Source organism: Protopterus annectens, chromosome 2.part0, assembly GCF_019279795.1.
Source record: "Protopterus annectens isolate FY-2018-M chromosome 2.part0, PAN1.0, whole genome shotgun sequence".
Lineage (NCBI taxonomy): Eukaryota > Metazoa > Chordata > Ceratodontiformes > Protopteridae > Protopterus > Protopterus annectens.
The window spans coordinates 1511032747-1511058106 of NC_056728.1; positions in this window are offsets into that span (position 1 = coordinate 1511032747).

The following is a 25360-nucleotide window of genomic DNA, read 5'->3' on the forward strand; positions in this document are numbered from 1 at the left end:
TTTGACCACTGCAAGAAGCATATCTAAGTTGCAAGCTCTTACAGTGAGTTAACCCTATCTCATTTTCCACAAAGACGGTGTTTTTTGAGAACCAAACCTTTTTTACATCTACAGTGGTATCTGAGTTACTTTAGGCAAAACTATCCATCTTCTCATTTTCTTTGCTGAACCAAACAAGGAGTGAGAAAGGGTACGCCACACCCTGGATGTTCACAAACAACTGAGGTACTATTTGACAGAACTAAGTCTTTCAATTATTCTAACCAGTTGTTCATTTCTTGTGAAGGCAAGAAGAAGGGTCAACCTGTGTCAAACCAGAATATTTCTAAATGGTTATCTCAGGATATTTTTTGTTATAATCACCACAACAAAATTATTCTAGGCAAGGTCAAGATACAATCTACTAGGGCTTTGGCTTCATGTGTGGAGTTTTTAAAATGGCTAGATTCCAGAAGTAGTCTAGAAGCAGAATTTTGGTCCTCTCCACATATGTTTACAAGGTATCTCAAGCTTGATTCCTTCTCTAAGTCTTGATCAGACCTTGCTAGGTCCCTTCTCCAGGGAATCCTGGGTCATTCTACTTCCACCTCCCCACATGTTTTAACCTACAGTAATATATACCCCTATAGCTTAGGTTACTGCAATAGTGATCAATATGATGAACATAGTATAGTTTTGGAAGTAAACTTCCATAGCAGCAGATGTCTGAATGATCACTGCGGCATTAGCTGCTTCCTTCCTCCACGCCCCTTGTTTTTGGTGTGTGTTTTACACCAGGATGAAAATACTTATTTTTTGTTATTTCTAATATTGTCTTTTCAGGGCTCAACCAATCTTTCTCTTTATTAGCATGAAAGCTCTGAAGGGCTTGATGCCCGAACCTAACTTTTTAGTCAACTGACTGATGGTTGGGGAGCATGGAAGGTGCCCTGAAGCTTTGAAAGCTGGCCAGTTGTTATATCCCTGGCAGGCTATAACTCCACTATTGCTATGTTAAGTTCACTTACGCAACTGTACTTTCCAGAATCATGATTTGTGTAGAAGTAAAGACAAGTATAGTGTATCTAGATGGTTCTTTTTGGTCTCTTGCATAAGATATAGCTCCTTCTAAAGTAGTGTTGGGACTTTTCATGTCTCAGTAGCCATGTTTATTTTAAGTGTTTATTTTATCAAAATTCACCCATTCCTGTCACATGACTGATATTGCATGTGATCTCCATCATTCATGGTGAGCACACAAGGTAACTTCATTCATGGTGAGCACACAAGGTAACTTCATTCATTTTTTTTTTTTTTTTTTGGTGGGGGTGGACTAACTATGGCTGAGCTACACAGGTCACTTCTTCCAGCAGATGTTCCCTAGTGAATACATTTTCCAAGCCTGGCCTTAGAGGTGAGCCACAATATTTCTGTTTTGATTGAGGTTCTCAGATTATTTAACTGAACTATCATGGGTCAATATGGATCACTGTTAACCAGACTCCTTATTTTAAATCAGTGTGCCAAAATTGACCCTATCAGGAGTATGAAGCTTAAAAAATTAGTTCTAAGGATCAAAAAAGGATACTAATCCCTGCAACATGGTAAGATCATAATATTACAGTTCCAAGTAGGGGTCTGAGCCCTGTTTATTAATACCTCCCTTGAGTGGCTCCTAGCATTACTTTGTAGCTGCTTTTATTAATTACAGGGATTGCCTGGAGCAGAGGCACCATGCATTCTGGACTCAGGGCACTCTCTCCAAGACTGTCACTTGATTATTCAACAATATATGTTTTAGTCTTTCTTTTTTACTATTGCCTTTAGGATTTCATCTTCAACAGTAAGACTTATATAGCAATCATGTAAGGGCATGTAAAAGTGATCTGCATATCAAATATCAATAACCTTCAAAAGTATCAATCAACCAACTCTCACGTATTCACAACTACACTAGATCTTTTGGTTTACTTTTATAAGTGCGTTCTGCACATGGGAGAATGCCATAAGGTTGAATGGATGTTTTCAAAGTTCCGAAAAGTAAAAAAGAAATGCTTCAAATGTGCATTGAGCGAATGCACAGTGACATTCGCTCATTGCAGATTCAGCATTTTGGGTGCAGATAGCTCTATAGTGGGGATCGGGAAATGGACCCTTTCCCCACTGTACTGCAATCTCGGAGTTAATATATTAAAGTAGGGGGGTGTGCGGGGGGGCTTGCAAACCTTCATTATATTGTGTGCTCAACATTATAGTTCAAAAATCAGTGAATCTGCTGTTCGATTTGCTGATTTTCAAACTCCGGTGATGTTCGACATTCATAATTCGTCCTTTCGGTTCGCACAGCAGGACAATCAATATTTTGATTTTCAACAATGTAAAGGTAAACCCTTTTTATGTTAAACCACAAACAATTCAAAAGGAACTAATGATTTTATTTTCCAATTGATAGATATTTATTTGAAATATATATTACCCACCCGACAGATTTTATTTCTTATCATTATACTGCAGAGTATCTTTTTTGATATGTTTTTGCTGTTTGTGAGTATTAGAGTTTGTGTAGTCAGCTAAGATAAGCTAGACATTTTTAGTTCCAAGTGCAGTTCTTCTCTGCATCTTAATGCAAAATATTGAGCATTTATTTGAAATATTTAGAGTAGCTTTAATGAGGGATCTGTGTGCTAATTTCATTTTAATTAGTAGTTTACAGTTGATGAACTTTTCATTAGATTGCGGCTTCACTAAACCTTACCGATCACCAAAGTATCATAGGAATTAGAATGTTAATTCTATCAAAATATTTCTCTATATATTTATATGCAGAGAAAGGCTTTCTTGGCCCGTTCAGTAAATGAAGACAACTATAACATGAATTAACTGAACATTTACTCCTCCGTACATGTAAGGGCCCCTATACATTTGGCTAATGAGCTATAAAACACATGGAAAAATTATCTGTGACTATGTAGTCCATCAGATCTAATTAAATAATAAAATGGAATACAATTCTCACTAAGTTCTTTATGCTATGCAGTATTACAGTTAATTTTAGCAGTGCTTGAGACCATCTGCTAAGTCTTATATATTGAACTCTTAACCAGTGGGGCAGACGCACAATGTCTTCATATACCAATGTAATTTCTGTTTTATAGGTTCATAGGTTCATACTAGGCTATCTGCCCTAGGGCATTTATAAGCCTAGCCAGAGTGTATTTGGCTTTTGCCACCCATTTTAAATGAATTTTGCTATGCCCTTTTTTGAGGATAGTATACTGTGCCTCTGTCTAACAGTGACACAGAAGTGATACCCGGGGTAAACCTACTATCTCCCATCCACTCATCAAGATTCCTTTTGAAGAGAGTCAATGAAGGACTCTGCCTAACCTGGACTGGGATTTTATTCCAGAGTGAAGGGAGCCTCTGGGTTATGAATCTGCCCCTCCAGCATGTCCTATTTATTTCAGTGCTGAGGTTCAAGTCTCTCGAACATGTATCTCGATGGGATTTGGATTTTCTGAGGTGCAGCATGTCCATTAATTTTGGGTTGGACAAGGCTTTATACATCAGGCACAGATCGCCTCTGAGCAGGCGGTATGCCACTGAGTAGAGCTGGAGTTTCTTTAACCGGGAAGCATATGGCATCTGGTTGAGCCCTTTGATCCTCTTGTGAGGTACTTTTGGGGTCTTTCCAGTTGTTGCAGGTGTCTGGTAAGGTACATCCCAAAAGGGGCATTGTACTCAATTATGGGCCTGATGAGGGATGAGTAAAGAGGCACGATGACCTCCCCTGATCTAGATGTGAATCCCTTCATCATTAGGTGGGCTATATAAAATGTTTTTCTAACCACTTTGGCCACGTGGTTGTCAAATGAGAGATTGCTATCAACTTGGGTCCCCAGGTCCCTAATTACTTCTTCCATACTTAATGGATTACCACCTATGTGGTAATTTGTGGGCACTTTGTTTTTGCCAAAGGGGATGACTATACACTTTTTGGTGTTTAGCTTGAGGCCATGGCTCTGGCACCAATTGTCTGTTTCTATGAGGCCCTTTTGTAGGATGCTTGTGTTGGCTGGAGAGTCTATTATGGCACCCAGTTTGCAGTCATCTGTGAACTTGGTCAGCCACAAGTCCTTCCGTGTTAGCCTGTACATCCAAGAAATATATACCAAACAAGAGAGGTCCCAGGACTGAGCCTTGTGGGATGCCACTTGTAACTGGTTTGGAGTCTGACATGGCTCCAGCAATTCTAACCATGTGGGTTCTGTCCTTGAGCCAGTTTGCAACCCATCTAGTGACATAGGGGTTTATATTTAAGCTGGTGAGCTTATCTATAATGCCCGAGTGGAGTATTGTATCGAAGGCTTTTGCAAGGTCCAGGTAGGCTGTGTGGACCATCTTCCCCTCGTCAATGGCCTTGGTGACTGTTTCAAAGAAATCGACCAGGTTTAAGAGGCAGGATCTGCCCTTAACAAAGCTGAACTGGGTAGGATCCAGTGTCTGTAGGTCCCCAATATATTTATTTATGAGGTCTATGATGATCCTTTCCATAGCTTTGCAGACCAAGCTAGTCAAGCTTATGGGGTGATAGTTTCCAGGATCCATTGAGGCACCACCTTTCTGGAGAGGGACCACTGTTGCTGTACGCCACTCCTTGGGTACATATCCTGTAGTAAGGCTGAGATTGAACAGTAGATTTATGTTTGGGTTTAGTTCTTCTTGGAGTTCATGTAGGATGCAGCCCAGGACACCGTCTGGTCCCATTGATGCTGTGTTTTTTGCTTTGGAGAGGGCGGCTCTTACCTGAGCATCTGAGATGTCAGGGGGGCAGCACTCTGCTGGGATAGATATTTGCCCTTTTGGTGGGGAAGGGGGGGAGAAGTTTGCGCTGAACCTGTCAGCTAGGATGTTGGCAATGTCTGTAGGTTTGGTGTATTTTTTGTCATTTTGGACTAATTCTGAGCATATCTGGGAATTCCCACCCAGGTTTCTAACATAACTAAAGAAAGCCTTGCGATTATCCTTAGTGTCCTGTGCAATTTTTCTCTCGAAGCTGGCCTTAGACGATTTTATGAGTGCCCGTAGTTTTTTGCTAATACTGATCAGAGATGCCTTCCCTTTTTGGGATTTTGCTCTATCATGTAGTAGCTTCCTCCTTCTATTGTATAGTTTGTTTATGGCCGGGGTCCACCAGACAGGACGCCTAACTTTGGAGGATTGGGTTTTGGTTTTATTTGGGATTGCATGATCCATGCATTCCTGAAGGTGTTCATAGAATGCCTTTATAAAGGATTCTGCGGTCTTGGCTGTATTTTCCACAGGCCCGGGGGCTTTGAAGGATTCCACCTCAGTTTTGAGGAGTGTGAAATTTGCTTTAGAGAAGTTTTTCACTGTGGTTTTCTGGGCAGGGGCTGGGGTCAGGATGTGAATATCTAGTGAGATTAGTTTATGGTCTGATCTTACCAGTGAGGGATACACTTCTGGTCTGGAGCATAGAGTCCCCATGTTGGTGATGATCAGGTCCAGTATGTTTTCCCCTCTTGTGGGAGTGGTAATAAGTTGTTCCATAGCATTTGAGTTTATAAATTCTAGGAACCTTTGGGCTAGGGTGCTGGAGCTAGAGTAATGCTCCCAGACTATGTTTGGGTAGTTGAAGTCACCCAATATAATGGTGTTTGGAGAGACCTTCATATTTTCCAGTGTTCTCAGGAAGGTCGAGTGGGGTTTCTGGGTTTGGGAGGGTGGTCTGTAGCAGGCTATAAACTGGAAGGCAGTTTTACCAACTGTTAGTTGCACATGGATAGTCTCTGATGCTTCGTGCTGTGCCACCAACCTGGAGGTGTGGGTATCTTTGATGAATATTGATACTCCCCTCCTTTTGTGGTTCGGTCCAAGTTTTGGGGCCGAAAAACATGGTATGAGGTATAACCTGGTAGTGCTGGGGTGCTCTCGGGAGCCTTGAACTAGGTTTCTGTTCTCCATGCTAAGGAGAGTTTCGAGTGCATGCATCTTGAGGTTTAGACTTCTGGCGTTGAGTAGCATTACTCTTAGTTTCTTATCCCTTGTGACACCTATGGAGGTGGGTTTGTCTTTTGAGCCTTGCCTAAAAAAGGCACTATGGGGGTGGCAAGATCCTTTGCCAATATCTGAAAGCCCAGGGGTGACAGGTGCAAGCCGTCCCTAGCGAAGCATCGTGGCTTGTCCAGCATGTCATCCCAGGCAGACAGGCATTGGATCCCCTTTCAATGACACCAATACTTAAGCCAATTGTTAAAATTGATCATCTTGTCTTCATATTGTGGCATCATTCTTGGTGAGGGTAAGATGCTACTCAAGGTCAAGGTCATACCAGCCTGGGCTACATGCTCAGAGAGCACCACTATGTCTCTTTTCATGTAGTCCAGGGAGGTATATCTCAGGTCATTCGCACCATCATGAACAATGACTGAGTCATATTTGTACTTGCCTTGGAGTGACCTGAGTGCTTGTGTTATACGGCGGATCCTAGCGCCCGACAGGCAGCTCACCGTGACCTTCTCCTTGTTCAGCCTGGTGAGCGGGACGTCAGTGTGCCTGACGATAGAGTCACATATTACAAGTGTATCAAGTGTGTTGTTTAGCCTTAAGGGCTGTGACTGTTCGGCATATTGGCTTTGTGAGCTATGTGTTGCACGTGTTTTGTTTTGGGGTAGCGGTTGTTTGGGTGTCTGCTTTGGAGGTTTGTGCTGCTTAGGCAGATTTTTATTTAGAGCCTCCGAGTCTGTTTTTGTGTGTTTATGTGTTTGGTTTGCTGTCGTGGTAGGTCTATGTGAGACTGGAATTGTAGTGAGTGTGGTTTCCTTCTCCTCCTGACTAGTTACACCAGTACTGAGTTGAGAGAACTTAGCCTCCAGTTTGGCTATATGGTTGCATCTCTCACATGTGTTGGAATTTGTTGGGAGGAGGAGAGGGTTGTCTGTCTACAAGAGGCAGTTGTAACATTGCCTCAAGATTCCAAGATTTACCAGCTGGACCGGAGAGGAGAATGACAACTCACCTTTGGACATGCTACAATAGTATTGGGAATTCCATTATAATTGTAAAAAAGGGCCAATGGGGAACAAAGTACTCAAGGGGAGTTTGTGAGGGTGTAGTGCTTTTAATTTTTTAGTGCTGACTTATATAATTGCTTTAGTGAGCAAGTGCCAGGCTTTAGAGTGGGAATAGGGTGTTTTTTATGAGAACTAGATCAGTTCTAAGGGAAAAAGTGAAGAGCAGACTTTGCGGAGCCAAGAATGGTTTAAACCCAATTAAGCAGCGCTGCCCAATGCTGCGCTATGCGCAAAATAGCTCAAAGCCGCGCTAAAGCGGGTTTTATACAGGGGGACTTGAAAGAGCTAGAAATTGGCCCAAAATGGCCAATAGACTACCAGATTCTTGTGCTGGGAACACTCCTCCAGGGATAGATAGGCTGCTCCAAGCTCCCCACTGCCACTGGTGAACAAAGAAGCCTCCCTTTATCCAAGAAAGGAAATGGGCAACACAGGAACTTTCCAAAAGTCCAGAATACAGCAAAGCCTGTATTTGGACTACTCTAGGTCAGGAAAGACGGGAAACAAGGATATATATATATATATATATATATATATATATATATATATATATATATATATATATATTTTTTTTTTTTTTTGCAACAAACAGCAGGAAAATGCAATAAATATGTAACACAGGCTAGCACACTTGAGTGTGTAGCCTCAACAGGTAAAAGCAACAAACAGGACAAACTTTAAAAGTGCAGGTGCAAAAACAACTTTAAACAGTTTAAAACAGTTCAAGAAGCAGAAATACTTGCAGTTTAGCTAGATCGGACAGTTGCCCACGTAGTAGCAGGAAAACAAACACTTTTATCAGGTTAGCAGTCGCTCTTTTAGCCTCTCTGCTGCTAGCACCACTCTGCAGGACCACGAGGAGCTTGTCTTAGTAGTAACAAGCACAAAAAACATGCCAAAGTGGGTTTTATACAGGGGGACTTGAAAGAGCTAAAAATTGGCCCAAAACGGCCAATAGACTACCAGATTCTTGTGCTGGGAACACTCCTCCAGGGATAGATAGGCTGCTCCAAGCTCCCCACTGCCACTGGTGAAAAAAGAAGCCTCCCTTTATCCAAGAAAGGAAATGGGCAACACAGGAACTTTCCAAAAGTCCAGAATACAGCAAAGCCTGTATTTGGACTACTCTAGGTCAGGAAAGATGGGAAAAAAGGATATATTTTTTTTCTTTTTGCAACAAACAGCAGAAAAATGCAATAAATATGTAACACAGGCTAGCACACTTGAGTGTGTAGCCTCAACAGGTAAATGCAACAAACAGGACAAACTTTAAATTACAAGTGCAAAAGTGCGCTAAAGCTGGCTTTAAAGCAAGGGGTTAGAAAGAGATAGGAAATGGCCCAAAAAGGCCAATAAGCTACAGGTCACTGGGCTGGAACCACTCCTCAAGGGACAGATAGGCTGCTCAGACCTCCCCACTCTCACTGGTGAACAAAGAAGCTTCTTCCTATCCAAATAAGGATATGGGCAACACAGGAACTATGATACAGCCCAGAGATCAGCAATACCTGAAGACTGGACTATTCTAGTTCAGTAAAGGCAGGAAATAAGGATTTTTTTTTTTTTTTACAAAGTAGCAGAAATTAGGGACAGAAACACAGTAAATGCTTTAATTTGGCTAGCGCACTTGAGTGTGTAGCTTACCAGTTAAACTAAGCAAAAACAAACTTTAAAAGTGCAAAAAACTCAGAAATACTGGCAGGAATGCAATAAAACAACTTTGTAGAGCTTATTTAGTTAAAGAAACAGAGAAGTCTATATATACAGAAAAGCAGCTAAAACACACAAACACTTCAGATGCAGTGCAACCTAGAGCACTTGAGTTGTAGCAATATTAAGGCAATGAGCTAATGACACTAGACTGGGAGGAGTGTCACAGATCAGATTTACAGTAGGGGCAGGCAACTGCAAAGCCACCAAGCATAAGAGCAAGACACCAACTGGGAGGGAGGGTACGGACAATAGCCTACATACAGTAGCACTAGAGAAAGCACAAACAGATAAAGATCTGTAAAGATACAGAATGCTTTTAACTGCAGACAAATCACTTACTTGTGCAGATTCGTTAATAGCAATAAAATACACTCGAAGACTAAAAAGCAGACAATAAAAGTGCTATATATTAATTGTTAAAAACAATAATCTGTATAAATAATCGAAAAAAAACAGGATACTTGTATATCTCAGCTAACAGCTGCGGTCAACAACTTATCCACTCTGTTCAGTGTGTATAGGTTGATGGAATAAACATGCAATATGTTCATTAAACATACATTTCTCTCAAGGTCTAATTTCATTTTTTTTGATAATTCCACCATAATATTTTACTTTTAGAATTTTGTTACTTTTGTTGTGAGCAGGAGAATCGCATTATTTCTGTATATCATGTAGCTCTATATTTCATTAAATATATAATTCTGGAGGCTTGCACATTAGCCCCAATGTTTGCCAGTAGTGTCCATAATATAGACGATTATGATGAGGTCTTCAGTCATAAACTAAATGGTGTGCTTTGAGTCATGGATGCAAGAAATTTGCCACAAGAATGAAACTCCAGAGGTGAACCTTGGCATCCATGTTGAAACAAATAATAAAGGATTATGACCAGTGAGACCTGATCATAATTCTTTGTACTGCATGATGGGTACCTATTACATGTATTACCAGGTACAGGAATAGAAGTGTAAAAGTACAAAGTTGTTTTTAGATTTTTCCAAGCTTTTGAAAGTCAGTAAAACAGCACTGCAAAATACATAACAGACAGAAACAAAGTATCCCTCTGAAGAACAAATGGCGTTAAAAGCTATTAGACATTTCATTAGTACAGCAGGAAAAAAAGTATCTAACAGTTTTTAAAGCTGTTTTACCTTGTGCTACTGTTCCTTGCAAACCAGCACTGTCCTCTGATAATTCCTAACTAAACAGCTGGTCTTAAAAGCACTTGGAGATGCTTAATGAAAGCTTGTTAGCACATTTCTGACATCAGAAAGGTGCTTAACTATCTTGTGTTTTTTCTTCCCATTTCAGAGAATAATTGCAACATTCCATGTACTACAAACCAGTTTTAATCTCTTTACCCAGCTAATTATCCAAGTATCTTTTCTGCTGTTGGAGACATTCACTGATGCAGTTAATTACTTTGTTTTGAGCAATAAATGCTGTTCATTACTAATTGTAATATATTTACTGTATTCTATGAACTAAAACAAACAGTGGTTTATAGACCATTCCAAACTGTGGTAGGTTAAAAAGTACCAGAAAACATACTTGTGTATTCTCATTGAGGTAACACCAATAATGAATCAAATAATTAAGTATATTATGCAGATATAAAGTGATGAAAGAAAGCCACAGATCCAGACAAGAACTCACCAGGCGTATAAATTCCTTAACGCAAGTTTTTATTTTTGTAACAAGATAAAGCAACGTTTTCACTACACACAATTGGTAGCTTCTTCAGAGTAAGTCTGAAGAAGCTACCAATTGTGTGTAGCGAAAACGCTGCTTTATCTTGTTACAAAAATAAAAATTTGCATTAAGGAATTTATACGCCTGGTGAGTTCTTGTCTGGATCCGTGGCTTTCTTTCATCAGTTTGTTTTTCTACTTTGTGGATGCAGATATAAAGGGAACACCGCCATATATTCATACGTAGTAACAGTATAAACAGTATATTAATTTGATTGTAATTTGCAAACCATGTTATCTACAAATTAAGGTAATTGTGACAGTCTGCACAGTCAAAGATAGCACAAGAACTTCAAAGTGTAGATCTCTTAAAGTATATAAAGACTTCATATTTTTTTACAGTTCATTACCAACATTCAGTTTTAATGAGATGTAATGTGCTGATGCTGGTGAATCAGCAGCATGGGTGTGGAGAAGAATGGATTAGCAAAAAGAAAACTGGTCATACAGTGAGCAAGAAAACCTATTGTAAACAATAAAATAATGCCTTAGTTTTACACTGGATCCATGAGTGACTATAATAGCAGAAAAAGCAACTGAGAACTTCATAAGAACAATTAATGCCCACACAAATTCATAATGAAGCTATAATGGGGCAAGTAAAAAGATTTGGGATGGCGCAATTGTAATGTTGCTGCCTCACAGCTAGAGGTTCTCTGGTTTGATTCTTGGCTAGAGTGCCTTCTGTGTGCAGTCTGCATACCCTCCCTGCATTTGTGCAGCTTTCCTCTGGTTTCCTCCCACATTTCAAAGACATGCATCTGGAGCATTTCTCCCCGGGTCTCTGCTGAAAATTGACTTCACTCCAAGTCAGACATTCCTGATAAATAAAAAAATAAAGTTTACATTATATATGAGATTATAATTTAATTTACTGAAAGCTACAGGATTTATGACTAATTGTTAACTTTTGATAAATTATTCTTAATGGATTTTCTACTACTAAATGAAATCTGTCTGTAAGTCAATGCACCCAGTGGGGGCAGCAAACATAGTTTATGTTCACACTTTTATTAGTCATTGTCCAGAAACCCCCATGAAACAGAACACCACAGGATTTGGCATAAGCCGACCATTTATTAATCAACCCCTTATTAATAACAAACATAACTTTGTTTAATTGCAGATAAAGACATAAAATCTAATGTAACAAAATACAGTAGGTAGTATCACATGCTCATCTCCATCCCGCCATGGCATAAAGCAGCATTAACTCAACCGCTCACTTAATCACAACTTCCCACTAGAAGCAGCATGATACCACTCACTTTGATAACCAACCAACCACCTTGTATGGTCCAAAACATAAACACCAGAGGGGGAATAAAAGAGGGCATCAAGGCCCCTTTTCTCTGCCTTGAGGTACCCCCAACATGCATACAGGAAACTGCAAACAACATGACAAAGGCCAAGGAGGGGGGCAGAAAGTTCATGCCAAAATCTGAATCCCCCCCCAGTGCAGCACAAAACTTAGCTAACTCCTCCCTACCATTAAATTTCCTCTCTAACCAACCCTTCCTCATGGCCTTAACCCTTCCTCACCTACAGTACAGCAACAACTCCCTAACCAACTTAACCATTCTAAATTTCTCTGTACCCCCCCCCCCAAAGCCATCTCTGGACAAATTAGTTTGGATCCAAAAACTGTATTTGTCCAGATCTCCCCATGAAACAAACACCACGTGATTTGCCATAAGATGACCATTTATTAATCAACCATTTATTAACCACAAACATAACTTTGTTTAATTGCAGATAAACTCAAACATAAAAAAAAATAGGCAGCATCACCCACTCACCTCCGTACCACCATGATGTAAAGCAGTGTTAAGTCAACTGCTCACTTAGTCACTACAAGCAGCATGACACCACTCACTTTGAAAACCAACCAACCACTTTGCATGATCCCAAACATAGACACCAGAGGGGGAATAGAAGAAGATGGACATCAAAGCCTCACTTCTCTGCCCACCAGCCTGAATTCAGGCTGTCCCTCTCTAAAACACTTTCACTAAACTTTACAAAAATGACAAGTGCATATTGAACAGGTCCAATCTCAAGTCACACAAGTATACTCCATCATCCCTAAACCACACCTGATCCCTATCATCAAAATCTCTATCATCAATAGCATGAATACCCAAATGCTACAACCCCCTTCAAAGCCTATGATTATCCAAATGACAAGAGTGCTCAATACCCATAAAATTGTCCACATTCCCTCAAACCAAACGTGGCACTATTTCTGACCACATAATAATCCTGGAAGGAATCCTACTCCTCAAACTTGCTAAGTCCCTCATTACCCTAAAGACTAGCTGACCTTTCAGAATAAACCCTAAGCAATTACTTGCCAAATGGAGAACTAAAATACACGGGATCCCAATCCGGAAATATAAATCTTCAAACTTGTCCTCAAGCTGGTGCGACCTGAGTCCTCTAACACCATGACAAAACATACTACACCTGCTTTGCCACAACCCCGGCTCATTTCCATATGGCCTAATCACAGCTCATTTCACAGCCCAGTAAATATAGGAATGGTGGAGTATGGCAACCTTCTTTTCTGAAAAAAAAATTAAGCATCATTGATGGCATAATACTACTTATTTAATATAAGACATAAAATCCCCTCATGATACCCCCCTTTATAACCTGCGCTGACCCACCTTTGCTTGCCAAATCCAATGCACTTCTAATCTAAAATGAATGCGTAGAGAAACGCTCACCATGAAAACCTACACATTGAAACTTCTTCATTATCAAAAACAAAAACTGATTGTCTCCTACCACCCTTCAGCTGTGAGATCAACAAACTAAATCCTGCAGTCTACCACCATGAGATAACTGCAAACTCCTTGCCCATGATACTGGACAAATGGACTAATCCCCACACAGCTGCAACACAATCTGCACACCTCTGTCCAGTTAATTAGTTTTAGATCAGGGCAACCATATTGCCACCAAGGAGGGAAATTTAAGAACTTCCTACCACAACAATGAACCCAGCAGCTCATTCAACCTAAACACTCCACTGTACATCCACACAGACAAGTTATCCCAAAGTGGATAATCCACTGAATTTACTTTCAGTGAGAACAAAACTGTCAACAACACTTTAAGAGACTACTTCATCATAGACAGATACCTAACAGTCTTCTTACCACTAATCCAAACCCATCCTCTCAACATCCAGGCTATTGCCCACAATTTGGTCAAATCCTCTAAATATGCCCATTTCATCCAAGCCTTAAGCAAATAATGCAACAGCAACTTCACTGACAAAACTCTTTCTCCCTCAGGCAACTGCAGTTCAGATTCACCAAATGCAGATAATGTCCTGTCATATGCCTTCCTCATCGAATCAGCCCATGATTGCTAAATCATCCATCACATCTCTTCAGCTTAATTCACCACACCTCCTTCAGCAACACAACTGGTTCACCTTGTGCTTCTGGGGCCAACTGCCGAAACCTGTGAAACTGAAAATGAGAAAGGCTGTCAGCAATCCCATTCCTTGTACCTGGCAAATGTACACCTGAAAAAGAAAACTGCAAAACCAGTTTCTATAAAACTAATGACAATAGCCTAGATTTGGCAGTTTTTTACTTTAACACCTAAATCAGTGCCACATAGTCTGAACTAAAAAACACCTTCCTGTCATGCAATAGTTCCTGCCAAACTACCAAAGTCACCTCAATAGGCATCAATTCCAAAAAAGCCACACCCTGCTTCGACTCCTCCTCCCAATTATCCAGCCAACATACTGCAAACCATTCTCCATTAAAATATGCCCCCATCCCTTACGCCCAACAGTCTCTGTGAAAAATTGCAGTTCATCCTGACTGACCCAGTCTTTCTGCCAAAATAAAATGCCATTGACATGGTCCAAAAATGACAACCACAATTCTAAATCTGCTTGCACAAGCTTGCTAACCCTTACTCAATGATGCTTGTTTCTCCCCACTTTTAACAAAAATGCCATCGACCTGTAAAATATCCGACTGGGACTAATTGACCGACATGGAAAGTTCAAGAGACCCAAAAGTTCCATGACATCCCTAATCTGCACTTTGTCATTAGACATCATCAACTCAATCTTTCCTTTCAATCACTCTGTCTTCTTAGTGGAAGACAAAACAAGTCCTGCACAGTATCCACTGTCAAACCCAAAACACATAAGGACTTAGCAGGGCCTTCCAACTTCTGCTTAGCCAGAGAACTCCCAACTCTTTGCACATAGCAATGGAAGCCAACATCTTTTCTGTAGCTCCCTCAAAACTCTCATCCATGAAAATAAAGTCATCAAGGCAATTAATGGCCTTATGAGAACCCACCCATTGCTACCAGCCCAGTGAAGGTCAGAGCTAAACTTTTCCAACATGGCGCAAGCCAACACACAACCCATAGGCATGGCCTTGTCAAAATAAAATGTATTGTCTACTACCATACCTAATAAAGGCCACTTTTCTTCACACATGGGCAGCAAACAGAAAGCAGACTTGATAACCACCTTTACTAACCAAGGATCCCCTAACCCTTTAATCATCGCTCCTGCATCATTCAATGATGCGTACCTAACCTTAAGGTCCTCTCTGCAGATAAAATCATTGACCGATTCCCCTTGCGGGAAAGACAAATGGTGAATCATCCAATATCCACCATGTACATTCTTAGGGGCCAACCCCAAAAGGAGGGTAATCAAAAGACCCCAACAACCTGCCAGCATGCAGTTCCTTCTTGACCAAACTTGTCAATATAACTGCATTCCCATGCACTGAATGCAAATTTTTACAAACCAAACAATCCCCATAAATCCCCATTTGGATAACCCAGAAACCAACCCAGCAGTGATCTGTGAATCAGGAAAGTGAACATATGGCGCAATACTTGTATCTTAAACAGCCAAATGGGAAAGCTGGCTTGCCTCTCTGCCTTCAAAAAATACCACGGCCTCTAAACCCTTGAAGAATTTGCATGGAGTGTGGTCTCAGTATTGGTTAGCATGTGACCCACATGCATCAGATTCTCCTCCCAGCAGCTACATTGCAAAGTCATGTACAGCCCAGAAGAGATGAAACAAATATGTGAAAATCTGCATGCAGACCACATACACTGACCTGCATTGAATGCTCAACATACCCCAACCTGTCTCGCCCCCAAGCCTACCTAGTCGGGAGAACCCACCCAAGCTATCCATTATCATGGCCAGCCAAATATCGAGGTGCCTCACTTCCCATTTCAATGACTGATCCATGGCTTTTTGTTTCTGGAAGTGTTGATTATACCACATCCATGTATTTTTGGAGCATAACTGCTAAGCCTCACAAATCATTAAAAAATAAGATAAATGTGGTAAAACTTGTGAACTATCTTTCTCAAAACAGACTGACATATAATACACAAAACCAATTACCCAGTTCTCCCACTTCCTCACTCTAAACTTTCCAGCCCTCCTCCAATCCAATGCCGCTAACACTGTTAAAAGGTCCTTATCACTTGACATGTCAACTTCCACCAACCCTCCACATTAATTAATTCAAATATGTTTGTACACCCTCCGCATTAATTAATTTAAATATGTCAGCATACTCGCCTTTCCATATCTTCTCTTTAACTGACATAGTGATATGCAGGGTAAGGATAACCCCTCCCTTTGTGGTTGCCAATGCCTGAGGGGCCAACCAGTCTCTGGTTGAATCCTAAAATCCAAGCCCATGTCTTGCTCGAATGAGTCACCCTGACCCAAATTCGATCCTGCACTCCCCGACAAAGAAGCTCTCCTTTATTCCCCACTCAACACATCACTCCCCACTCCAAAGGGTCAACAGTCATCCCCTCCATCTGCAACATCAATATTTTGAAACTCTTTGCCTACACCTTCCCTCACAGAACGCCCCACCCCCAGGAGCCAGAAATTCTATATTATGTACACCAAACCCTGACATAATATCATTACCTGCAACTGCATTCAAACTCACACCAATAACCATTCCATCAGTGACAGAGCCAACTACCCCACTTCTTGGCTCACTTCCTTCTGGCAAAAGGAGTTTTTCTTGCTGAATGTGCTTGCTTTTTCTTCCCAATAATACAGAAAACATCTGATGTAGAGGACTCTCCCACTGGCACTTCACAAAACAACTCCTCCACTTGAGCCACAGCAGCTGCCCATCCCTCCTGCAGGCTGCGAGACCCTGCCATCTGCAAAAGAAAGAAAATATGAACAGCAGAAAGAAGAAAAACAAACAAACAAAAACAGTACCTATGCCTTAACCAAAGGAAAGAAAGCAAAACACAGACTCAAAATAAATTAAGTCTCTGGCACTTAGCTATTGCTTTACCAAACTAAATGTGCTTCCCTCCACATAAGTCAAAAACAATGGCAGGGGATAAGGGTAACAAAACAAATGGCTGGGAAATACAGAGCCTGCCGAATGTGAGCAGACTTGTCCAAACTGGCAGATAGCCACACGCTTCCTACATCCAGTAACTGCACTAAAACTGTGTATGACAATGACCTAAAATTAAATCCCACTCCCAGTCATGATTACCTGCTTACACAAAAGTGACCAGGGCCATAACCAAGGCAGCTGTCTGTCTTAACCTGAAATCCCTCTTAGTTGTATTATATTGATTTAATATGTATAAGTACATATATAGATAGAGAGATAGATAGATAGATAGATAGATAGATAGATAGATAGATAGATAGATAGATAGATAGATATATACAGATATATATATATATATATATATATATATATATATATATATAGATATAGATATAGATATAGATTTACTTATATAAAATGACCCAATGATTTAAAGGGATCATACCTCAACAAACAGGGACCTAATAAACAAACCCACAGTACACATGCCCATATACTTCCAACATCTTAGCACAGGAAATGTAAATACCTCCTGACACTGTGGAACAAAGGCCCAAAAATAAAATCTGACCCTGTACATGGTGTCTGTAAGTATACCCTTTTAACCACAATGCCAACTCCCAACTTCTTCACTATGGCAACTAGCTAAAATGCCTACTTCTCCCAATCTTAGCATTAGAAATCTGGACAACAATGAATATCATGGGGGGACAGTGGTCCAAAATTAGGGACACCTTTTACATATTCCTCTTATAACATAGCAAGTAGCTAACTACCCCATTATGTGTTAGCATGAATTTTCTGAAGGGTATAAAGTCTGAAATCAAATGTGTGTCATTATTTAATGCCTTCAATCTTCTGCGATTTGAAGAAAACCAGACAGTTCATGAGGACCAGACCAAAACTATGCCGCAAAATTTTAACATTCTCTGAAAAGCAGACAGTTGAGAGGTAGGGCAATGAAGCAGTAAGCCCACCAAACTCAACTGTGTACTTAATGGTCGAGTGTCCCTAGTCACACTGAGCATACGTAGAAAACAACCGCTATGTGGGGGTGCTTCTCAGCCTGCAAACAGCGAAAATCAACAGCTCAGAGTCAGTGTAAACAAGAAAAAAGAAGCTGGAGTAAATCACGCTGAAATACCTGTGCCGATGAGCAATGAACTACTGCCAATGTATAAAAAGAAGCAGTGAAACTGAATGAATAAATACAAAAAGTAGAAACCAATTGACCACTCTTAATCCGGGATAGAAATATGATCGAACAAATCACAAGAGAAGGAGGAAACTAATCAAAGCAACAATGAAAAAGCAATGAAATGAAACCACGAATGAAATGATAACAGATGACAATCTACATACATGTGCATCACAACGACAAATACACAAACCACCCATCTGCCATTGCTAACACACAAACAAAAACATCCCTCTAGCAAGCACACACACATAACAGCATCCAAAATAATTAAAATCGAATGCTTAATAGGAAAAGTAAACTAATTAGCTTTAAGGTCTAACAACTGCCTGTCGACTGTACCGACTAATCTTCATAAAAATGGGCTGTCAAAGTACACACACACAAAAAAGAAGAGGGAAAAAATTACACAGATGCCAAATGTAAACTGAGGCCTACCTGGACCCAATATACCAACTAATGGTCATTTCAGATGTAACTTGCTGACCAAGTTCCGCAAGTGCACACCAAAATCTGAATTCCCCACCCATTGATGTAGCACAAACTTAACTAACTCCTCCCTACAAATACATAACTTCCTCTCTAACTAACCCTTCCCCATAGACTTAACCATTCCTCACCCACAATGCAGCAACAGCTCACTAACCAACTTAACCATTCTATACTCCTCAGTAAACTCACCTCATCCCGACTCCTCACATTCTTTGTAATACTTCCCAAATTCCACAGTTTCACATGTGCAACCAGTTCTTAAGGCCAAAAGTTAATATTTTAGTGAGGGAAGAAAGGAAAAAAGAGGTACAACAGGAAGTTGTTACCGACACCTTGCATGAACAATGCACTAAGGATATTTAAAATGGAATTTCATTCGATTTTATATTACGCTGAAACTCATATTTTTAAGAATATTTTTGTATGCACATGCACAGCGTAATATTTGCATCAAATAATTTATTTTTAAGTCAGTATATTTTTTTTCAGAAAACAGACTTACTCATGAAAATCTATACAGGGGTCAGATGTCTAGTATACAGTAATTCATGCACAGGAATAAGTGATACTGGAGCTATGTATTCAAACAAACTTTTTTGTTAAGATGATTCATCAAAAAGCAGTAGCACCGATACTGCAAAAATATTTCCGCAGGAAGACTATCTATTAATTGTGATTACAGGTATGACATTCATTTTATTAAGTGGTTATTAGCAAAAAATAATCACATTGAATTCCACATAGTATTCCATAATAACCTGAAATAAAGGCAGAAATAAAAGTAAGGTAGTGTGGAGTGCTGATCATTTTCTTTGATATTAGAGTATATTACTAAAAGGGTGTAGATGTACTGAAGAAAGAGTTATAGCTGCAAATGAAAAAAGAAAATCATTGCTGCTTATTAAAACTGACGACAGCCCAGAAGGACTGCTGTAGATTTTATTAGTAAAATATATGCTTGAATTAAAATCATTCTTAGCCTTGCAGTGACTTTCCTAAATTATTTAAGCTTAGACACACCCTCACACACTATTGATGCAAAATATTGGCATGGCAATGTTCACTTGGAGTTTAAAAGTATGTTACTCTTAATTACTTTTGGCTCACACTTCGTATGGACAGTGGCTGTTTTTACTGGCTTCACCGGTTCCAAAAATACTACTGTAATATCATGCACAATATTTGCAAAAGCAATTCATGTTTAAGAATTGCATTTGATAATCATCTCTAATTCATGTGTGAGGAAATCAAAACTTTTTCATAGCAAAATGCACTAAACATTTTATATCTGTTTCCTATCGGCCAGAAATAGATGGGAGGCAAAAAGGTCTTTTATTAAAGCTGTTAGTAACTATCACATGCCAAATAAGACAGACACACTTTTTTTTTTGTTTTGTTTTGTTTTGTTTTTAATTCTGAAATTTCTGACATACAACTACAAATACAAAGCTACCATTGTTTTTGTTTTTTTTTTTTTTGTGAAATGAGGCTAGAAGTCCTGTCCAAGACTTAATAAAACCACATTGTGGGAACAAACAGAAACAGACCGTTTCAATGTATACATAATCATATCAATAGCCAAAGAAGAATGGATGGCCAGAGCCATATACAAACAGTGATGTTTAACCAGACCCTTTTTTCACATGATAAATGATTAGTATTGTACAAAAGCATAAATGGGTGAGTGAAGCTGTACAATAACTATTCATAGGTTCATAGGTAGGTACTAGGCTATCGGCCCAAGGGCCTATGTAAGCCTAGCCAACAAGGTTCCCTGGCTTATGCCACCCAAGAAAGTTATTTTTCTGTGCCACTGTCGAGCAGATACACAGAAGTGATCCCTGGGGTGTATTTCGTATTTCCCATCCACTCATCAAGATTTTTCTTTAAGAGTGCTAATGAAGAACTTTGCTTGACATAGATGGGTAGCCTGTTCCAGAGTATGGGAAGTCTCTGGGACAGGAATCTATCCCTCCATGTCCTGATTATTGTGGTGACAAGATTTAGGTCCCTTGAGCATGTAGCTCAGAGGGATTGGGATTTCTTTAGGTGTAGCATGTCCAACAGCTCTGGGTTTGACATATCTTTATATGTTAAGCAGAGATCACCTCGGAGTAGGCGATATGCTATGGAGTAAAGCTGGAGTTTTTTTGAGGCAGTCAGTGTAGGGCATTTATTTGAGGCCAGTAATCCTCTTTGTGTGGTACTTCTGTGGCCTTTCCAGCTGCTGCAGATGTCTTGTGAGGTACATTCCAAAAGGGAGTTGTACTCTATAATTGGTCTAATGAGTGTCGAGTAGAGGAGAACAATGACCTCTTTTTTCCTGGATGAGAACCCTTTTATGATGAGGTGTGCCATGTAGAAGGACTTCCTGACTATTGTGGCATTGTGACTATCAAAGGAGAGACTACTGTCCACGTGGGTCCCAAGGTCTGTTATCACATTTGGTGTTAAGTAGATTGTTGCCTATGTGGTAGTTCATGGGTACAGAGTTTTTAACAAAAGAGATGATACTGCACTTTTTGGCATTAAGCTTGAGGCCATGGCTCTGACACCAGGCATCTGTCTCAGCGAGGCCCTTCTGTAGGAAGTCCACACCATTTGGGGACTTGACTATGGCTCCTAGTTTGCAGTCATCTGCGAACTTCATTAGCCAGAGGCCTTCTGTGTTAGCCTGTACTTCAGAGAAGTAGATACTAAACAGGAGAGGTCCCAGGATGGAACCCTGTGGTACTCTACTTGTCACTGCTTTGAGGTCAGATTTGGAGTCTGCAACTTTTACAGTGTGGGTTCTGTCAGTGAGCCAGTTGGCAACCCATCTTGTGACATAGGGATTTATACCTAGTTTAGTGAGTTTAGCTATAATTGCAGAATGTGGGATGGTGTCGAAAGCCTTGGCGAGGTCAAGATAGGTTGTGTGAACCACCTTAACCTCACCTAGGTTCATAGGTTCATACTAGGCTATCTGCCCTAGGGCATTTATAAGCCTAGCCAGAGTGTGTGTGGCTTTCACCACCCCTTAGGATGAGAATACTATACCCATTAGTTTGCTGTGCCTCTGTCCAGCAGTGACACAGAGATGATTCCAGGGGTAAACCTACGATCTCCCATCCACTCGTCAAGATTTCTCTTGAACAGAGTCAGTGAGGGGCTACGGCTTTGGTGACTGCCTCAAAGAAGTTGATCAGGTTCAGGAGGCATGATCTGCCTTTCACAAACCCGAACTGGGTGGGATCCAGAGTTTGGAGGTTACCAATGTCTTTGTTTATGAGTTCCATGATGATACATTCCATGGCCTTGCAGACCAGGCTCATCAGGCTAATAGGTCGATAGTTCCTGGGATCAGTGGTGACTCCCCCTTTGTGGAGCGGGATCACTGTTGCTGTGTGCCATTCAGTGGGCACAAAGCCTGATGCAAGGCTATTATTGAAGATGGTGCTTAAGTGGGGAGCCAGTTCGTTCTGAAGTTTGTGTAAAACGCAGCCTGGGATGTTGTCCGGTCCCATGGATGCTGTGTTTTTGGCTTTAGAGATTGCAGCTTTTACCTGTGTAGTTGTGATTACATGGACTCTGCATTCTTCCTGTTTAGATATGGGCTCTTTAGGGAGTGGGGGGGGGGGGTAAAGTTAGCACTGAACCTATCTTCCAGGATGTTGGAAATATCAGTTGGTTCTGTAATTTTCATACCATTGTGCTGTAACTCAGAGCAGATCTGGGTGTTGCCATCGAGATTCTTGACATAGCTATAGAATGCTTTGTTGTAGTTCTTAGAATTAGTGGCGATTTTGTTTTCATAGCGAACTTTGGAGGGTCTTATAAGGGATCTCAGCTTCTTACTGAGGCTGACCTGGGAGCTCCTCCACTCATGGGATTTTACTCTCTTTTGCAACAGTTTCTTCCTTTTATTGTACAGTTTGTTTATGGCAGGGAACCACCAGATTGGCTTCCTTTTTTTTGGAGGATAGCATCTTGGTTCTGTTTGGGATAGCATGATCCATGCACTTGTGTAAGTGCTTATAGAATGCATTTACGTAGGATTCAGCAGTTGTAACTGTATTGCCCATCTGCATGGGTGTCATGCAGTTCACCACTTCAGTCTTAAGAAGCATGAAGTTGGCTTTGGAGAAATTTTTTACCATGGTTTCCTTAATGGTGGGAGGGGGTGGGATGTGGATATCAAGGGTGATTAGCTTATGGTTGTATCGGACCAACGAGGAGTTGACTTCAGGTGTGGAACACCAGTCACTCATGTTGGTAATGACTAGGTCTAGGATATTTTTGCCCCTGGTGGAGGTGTGGATAAGTTGATTCAGGGCATTGGACTATGAATTCCAGAAAGCGTTGAGCTAAGGAGTTGGTACACGAGAAGATTTCCCAGTTAATGATGGGGTAGTTGAAGTCGTCCATTATTAGGGTGTTTGGTTGAACCCTAATATTTTCCAGTACATCAAGAAAAGAGGAGTGGGAATCCTGGTGAATGGTGGGGGAGCTGTAGCAAGCTACAATTTGGACTGCAGTTTTGTCCAGAGCTAGTTGCACTTGGATAACCTCGGATGCATTATACTGAGCAACTAGACTGGAGGTGTGGATATCCTTAATGAATATGGACACACCTCCGCCTTTGGTGTTTCGGTCCAGGTTACATGGCCAAAAAGTGTGGTATGAGTTATAGCCTGGTAGTGCAGGGGTGCTCTCTGGAGCCTTGAACCAGGTCTCAGTCACTGCACAAATATCGATGTTCTCCATTTTAAGGAGTGCCTCGAGTGAGTGCATTTTGAGATTTCAACTTCTAGCATTGAGTAGCATTACCCTCAGTTTTTGCTTGCCTGTTCCTGTTACAGTGGTGAATTTGTTATTTGCACCTTGCCAAAAAAAGGCACTATAGGGGCAGCAAGAGCCTTAGCCAGTATCCAGAATCCCAGGGGTGACAGGTGCAGACCATCTGTGGCAAAGCATCGTGGTCTGTCGACCATGTCATCACAGACAGATACTGGATCCCCTTAGAATGACACCAGAAGCTTGGCCAATTGTTGAAGTCAATCATTTTGTCCTTGTACTGCGGTATCATTCTGATCGATGGCAAAATGCTACTCAGGGCTAGGGTTATACCTGCCTGGGCTACAAGATCGGAGAGTTCTTCCATGGCTCTTTTCATTTAGTCCAGGGAGGTACATCTCAGGTCATTCACACCAACGTGGACAATGACAGAATCATATTTGTACTTGGTTGTGGAGTGACCTGAGTGCGTGGGTTATGTGGCGGATCCTGGCACCCGACAGGCAGCTGACAGTAACCTTCTCCTTGTTTAGCCTGGTGAGTGGGACATCAGTGTGCCTGTCTATAGAGTCACCTATGACTTCTGTGTTGGGTACATTGTTTTGCCTTATTGGCTGTGGTTGAGTGGCATACTGAGTCTGTTGGCTATGTGTCATTTGGGTTGAGTTGGGGGATGGAGGTTGCTTGCATTTCTGCTTTGGAAGTCTCTGTTGCATAGACAGATTATTATCGATAGCCTCCGCAAATGTTTTTGTGTTACTATGTGTGGATTTTGGTGGTGTAGATTTAGTGAGACTATGTGATGAGTGTGGTGTGGTACAAATGTTTACCTTCTCCTCATGACTGTCAAGTTCAGTCTTGGTTGGAGAGAGCTTTACCACCAGTTTGGCTAGATAAGTGCATCTCTCACAGGTTGTAGTGTTGGGTGGTAGGAGAAGAGGGTTGTCTGTGTACATGAGGCAATTTCGACACTGCCTCAAGATGCCCAGATTCATCAGAAAGACAGGAGAGAACATTGGGAGCTGACCCTTGGACATGCCTGAGTAAAAAACTATTTTCCTCTAGATAAGTGAGGAAAGCAAGTACAAAAACTGTTTTCCTCTAGGTAATGAGGAAGGTTGAGTGCTATAGTAATTAGTAGCTTATTTAGTGCTTACAAGTTCTGAACAAGTGCTGAGCATGAATAAGCAAATTTAAGTGCTAAAACTAAGAATCTGTATCTGCACTAGACGAGTTACAGGACAGAAACAAGTGCAAATGCAGGCTTTCAAACCAGAAAGTTGAGAGAGAGATAGAAGAGATTGCCCAAACAGCCAGTAACTACAATTTCTGGGCCAGAACCACTCCTTATGTGGTAGATAGGTTACCTAGTGCTTACCACTCCCACTGATAAGCTAGAAGGCCTCCCTCCAACACAGAAAGGCTTGGGGGGCTCAGAAGCTTACATACAGTCCTGGATACAGCAAATTTGTATCTGGAATACTAGTTACAGGAAAGGTAGGAAACAGACAAAGTTTTTTTTTTGTTTTGTTTTTTTTTTTTACAGAAAAGTAGCAAAAACAGTAGTACAAACAATTCACATGCAGTGCAAGCTAGCACACTTGAGTATGTAGCAATATTAGACCAAACACAGTTTAAAAATGCTATTAAATTAAAAAGGACTAAAAGCAAGTGCAGAAAGAGTTTATTAGGTAGAATGTGGTAAAGAGACGGGACTGTGGGAGTGTCCTATATCAAATCTACAGTGGAGCGGGCAACTGCAAAAGCCACCAAACAACAAGCCAAAAATAGGGAGGGTGGGTGAGACAAAACAGTTTCAACAGAGATCTAAGCAACAACTAACAGTACAAACTCTAAAACCAAAAAAATATACTCAGCTCTGTATATTTGCGTATAGATTGGAAAGCAGTCTCTCAGAACAGGGAGACAACAGTTTCAACAGAGATCTAAGCAACAATT